Below are 5257 nucleotides of genomic sequence, written 5' to 3'. Positions count from 1 at the left end.
GCGTCTTGCTTGCTTCGGAACGGTGCTCTGACATGGCAGCCCTGACAACCACTTCCCCCTTGATATTTTTCATTTTTACTCCGTGTCATTCCGATGCACGGTTTGTCCAATATTAATTTTTGCAGTTTTTCAAGACCTTTTCATGCGTCTTTTTGATATTTTTCCATGTGAACCTGCTTTGTTTGCACCGAAATTCCTGTTTGACTTGACAACTGTGTCCATCATGCCTTTCCCTACATTTTTCCCTTTTTCTCCCCCTATTGCAACTTCTGCATTTTTTATTATTAATTTTTAAAAGTGTTTTTGAGTGTCTTTTTGGTGTTTTTTGCATGTGAACGCCTCCTAACCCTATTGGAACTGCGTTTTAACATTATAGTCCTGTGCAACCCCTTCCCCCCTTCTCCTCCCTTGGAGCCGTTGGCGCCTACTGCCCGTCCCGGAGCCGCTATCCACCCGCCTCTCCTCTCTCTGCCGCCTACTACATTGCCTCCGCCCGGCCGCCCTGTCTTGATCCGCCGCCGCCTGGCGCCCTGGTACGCCTGCGCCCACTTGGCCCTGGTACGCCCGCACCCGCCTGGCGCTCTGGCCACCCACCGTCTGGAGTCCTCTCGCCCTTGGCGCCGTACGCCCCGCCTCTTCTTGGCCCTGCCGCCGACTTGACGCCCATCTGTGGGCCTCCACTGTATGCCCAGGCCGCCCCACTCCGCCGTACCATCGAGCTCCCACCACCCTACCATCCCCCCCATTCACACACCATTCCCCCCAACCCACACCCCCTCAACACCCCCATTCCTACCACCCCCCCCCCCCCCCCCAAGTCACATACCCCCTCCCAATCCCCCATTCCCACCCCTCCTTAATACCCATTCCCACCACCCTTCTTAAACCCCCTTTCCCTTAACCCCTTCCTAAGCCCACCACTCCCCACCCTAGCCCCTGTTCACCCCCTCCCGCAGCGAGCCACACGCAACAACTAAACCGAATCAACACCACCTACAACCCGTGCGGTGGGTTTTCCTTGTGTCTCCTAGTGGCTGTCCACGTGCGTGTATGCGAGAGCGAGTCTTTTTGCGACTATTCACGCGTGGGACGCGCATTTAGCTTTGTCCGTGCAGTGGTGCGTGCTTGTTCGTGCACGCACAGCTGTTCACGTGTGTCCGGGTATTCCTTTTTGAAATCCTGAAAATCATTTTTTACTCATAAAATCCATTATACACATTTAAAATTTGAAAAAATCATTAAAAGTTCAAAACAAATTCTAAAAAATGACCAAAATTTGCTAAAACCTTTTCCCATAATTTTCTAATTTTTTTGCCTGAAAATCATATTAAATAATTCCTAAAAACTCCAAATTTGCTGAAATTCTTTCTAAATTGATGGAAATTGATTTAAAAATACATAAAATACATAAAAATCAAAAAATAATTAGAAAAAATTTCAAAAAATCATGTTTACTCTCTTTCCTAATTTAAACATTTTCTTGGAATAAAAAATTTATTTACATAATGTTGGAAATTTATTTCTCTTTGGAAACATCTCATGACCATGTATTTATTATAAATAAAATTTTCCGAAACTCCCCAACATTAACTGAATATTTCCATCACATTGAAACAATATGGGTTTCCGTCCTTGTAGTGGAAAATTTTGGGTTCTTGGTTTTTTTTTTTTTTAAACACATACAAACAAACAAACACACAAAACAAACAACAAACACCATAAACCCCGAACAAAAACAAAAACAAAAAAAAACACAAACAAACAAAAAACACCACAAACTACAACCATAAAAACCCTCCCAATCAACACATCCAAATAAATCCAAGACATGCATTTTTTTTCTTCTTTTCTTTTGGTCATCCGTTTCATTGTTCTTTGTCGTGGTCATGCTGTTAGCTCGTTTTTGTTTTTCTATCCAACCGGACGACTCTTGGCAGTCGACTGTTTGACTGTTTTGTAGATTTTTGTGGACTGGGCATTCCACTTTTGGAGGTTGTGATTTCAGACTTCGCAAGCAGACCCACACATTACCAAGTTCTTTCCTTTTTTCCCCCTCTCACTTGCACAATAACTTACATTAATTGTAAATAAAATCAACCGAACGTTGCACACACATAATTAACAGACTGCACCTCATAAATTGTAAATAAAATGAACCGGGCGTTAATTGTAAAAAGAACCCCCACCGTTGCACGTGCACCTTTGCACCCTAACCCACATATGTTGTAAATTAAAATCAATTCACAAATGCACACGCACACACGTTTCAGACACATTAATTTGCAATTAAAATCAACCCCCGAAGTCATGCATGCATGCACGCAAGTGCCATACATCATCTAATTATAACAAGGAATTGCATTAGTAGAGACCCAATCAGTCAGTCAGTCGTGTCAAAATTTGAGTGGGGCTGGGTTACGATGTCGACTCACCATGCATTAACGGGTTAATTTAATAATGAACGATGTTAATTGTTTATATAATAAAAAATGAGTCGTTAGTTTCACTCACACACTCCACCACATTGTAGGACGTGAACGCTACGTGGGAGTGGAAATAGTAATGTGACATTGGTCAACATGGTATTTATGATTGTGTTATGATTTTTTGAGTCTCTGTCTGGGCTACGAAATGTAGTTTTATTTTATTTTCTGCCTAATACGGGGTTACAGGGTGCATGTATGTGTGCATAGCATAAAGCTTTCGGTCACACGTGTGTAGAGGTCATGCTTTTTTTTTCTAGGATGTGGTGTGCCTGGGGGTTGTTATGGTCTCAGTCTTGGTTTTGTTTTTGGGTTTTGCAAGTTTTCTTTTTGTTTTCCTAGTTGTGTGTGGGTTTTTTTTTATATATTCTGAATGGCACCTCTTTCTACGCCTCCAATTGTGGTCCAGCATGTTCCTCTTACGGTCCATAACTATTCTCTTCCGTTAGAGGCAGATTGTATTCGATGAGCTAGCCTTCACCCATTTGTGGCTCTCACTTTACCACCTGTGGATGAGAAGCTGTGTTATTATTTCCTCGCTTCTTACAAAAACCAATCTGGCCTGGCTTACAACCGGACATTTTGTTTATCAGTAGCCAATATCAGTGAAGCATTGTGTGCCCTTATCTGCTTCCTTTGTGCCCAATGGTAACCAGCTACTACTGACGACGGCTAAGAAGATAGTCACACTAATGAAGAAGCAAACTTCCACCCCCTTGCTCCTTAACCAGCTCATTAAGAGCTCAGGGGTATTTGTTGCCCACATTTCTTCTCCAATCTAGAAGCAGTTATGCCAGTTCCTACAGGATCGGTTCATGTCAGGAAAGAATGCATCCAAATACCTATCAAAAGAATTATTCACAGCTTTTGTGAAGATTCTGGGGGGAGCTAAACTCAATTGGGCAAGTTTCCTGTTATCTAAGATGGATTAGTATTTCCAGTGTGTCAGGAAATGTCAAAATAGTACTGTTTCTTATGGTGCCTTCCTACAGAGGATCCTTACTTTTGCACCTCCTCCTGGTGGTGTTTCAGTGCTAGATCCAGCTCCTTTACCAGTGCAGCCTACAGTATCAGTTTCTTCTCCTAGGCCCATGCAGCTTAATTCAGAAGATGAGGAGTCGCCTGTTATGTTTTCTAGAAAGAAACGCCTTCACACAAAGGGACCTTCCAATCCTTCTGTCCAAGATCCATTGATGCAAACATCCACTCCTACTGTGTCTGGCAGTGCCCTTCCTTCATTCCTTTCTTGTACCAATCTATTTGCCGCTCAAAAGGAAGGAAAATTAGATTCACAGATCCCTTCGTTATTACAAACCATTTTAGCTGGATCCATGCTTCCACAGATGGTTTCCAATGTCCAGTCTACTCTGGAAACTTCCCTTACTTCCTGTCTTCAAACACTGTACACCAGTGTTTACACTTCCATGCAAGACAAGGTGGATTCCCTCACTAGTCAATTAAGTAAGGCACTAGAGGATCTGTCTTCAGAAAGGGCTACCCTCAGTGATATCCACAATTAGATGACTACTGCCACAGCCTTACTGGATTCACAAAATTTTACTATTCAGGAGCTAGAAGCTAAGGTTGTTAAACTAGAGGAGGAGAATGCATCTTTGATGCTTGAGAAGAATTCTGCCCTTGCAGAGATGGTCACTTTGGCTACTAAGCTTGCTACCAGTGAGGGTCAGTTCCAGCAATCTCAGAACACTATAGAGTCCCAACAAAAACTCATTAAAGAACTTAATAAGAAGGTGGATGTTCTTTCTGTTTCCCCTCCTGCTCATGTATCTTCTGTGGTGTCGTCCCAAGAGGAGCTTAATCAGTTGCAACATAAGGCTAAGCTTTGTGATGGGTTCTCAACTAAGGTTGATTGCCTTCAGCAGCAGCGGATGGATTGTGTGCAGAGTGATTTTGTCCATTATACTGAATTGGTGTCACCTCCTCCATCCTTTTGGGTGAAATATCATTAACAGAGGTTTGCCTTATATATTTCTTCGAGCAATGTGGATTTAGAGCCTCCAGAGGATGGATGGTCTTTGGCCTGCGGATCTTTTACGAGTTGTTTTTGACAGATTTGTGGATGACTTGATTTCCCATGAGGTCCAGTTACTCTCTTTCATGTATCTTACAGGCTATCTACAGATCCCTGATGAGGAAGATTTAAATGTTTATGTGGGAGATGTCATCTTACAGGTAGTGATGTATGTACATTCAGTTGAGCTTCTGTTAGCAGAGAGTTTACAAACTTATCATGAGCAGACGTATTGGTGCAAGGGATATGCTTGGCATCCACCTTTGGAGGATGTTGCTTTGGAACCTCATCGCCTCAAAAGTGTCTTTCATAAATCAGATATCCAACCTCTTCAATCTCAGTTGTTGAGCTTCATTGCTGATAACCCATTTTTTACCAAGTCTTTCTTTCAGGATTTAAATTTTCGATGTTCTATTTATCCTTTAGATCCTATTGATCTTTTATCATATTCCCTAATGTCTTATCGTTTCCCATTATATGTTTCTCTTCTTTCATCTAGTCCTGATAATATTCCTCTCTTATCATTTACCTCTTCAAGATTTCCTCACATTCCAATGTTTACTACATGTCCTTTCATTGCTGATCCTACAGTGTCTCCTACTCCTTCTGACATTCCACCTATTGTTCCTCCTATTCCTTCAATTTTTCCAATAGAGTCCCTTCATACATTTTTGATGTATTATCCATCTTTTCCACCTTCTTTATCCCTTCAATTACCCTCTTTTTATGATCTATCCTATCC

This window comes from Lygodium microphyllum, chromosome 29 (genome assembly GCF_053477565.2).
Source record: "Lygodium microphyllum isolate KBCC chromosome 29, Lygodium_microphyllum_v1.1.10, whole genome shotgun sequence".
Taxonomy (NCBI): Eukaryota; Viridiplantae; Streptophyta; class Polypodiopsida; order Schizaeales; family Lygodiaceae; genus Lygodium; species Lygodium microphyllum.
The sequence above is the reverse complement of the archived record's forward strand: the minus strand, read 5'-3'. Positions refer to the sequence as shown.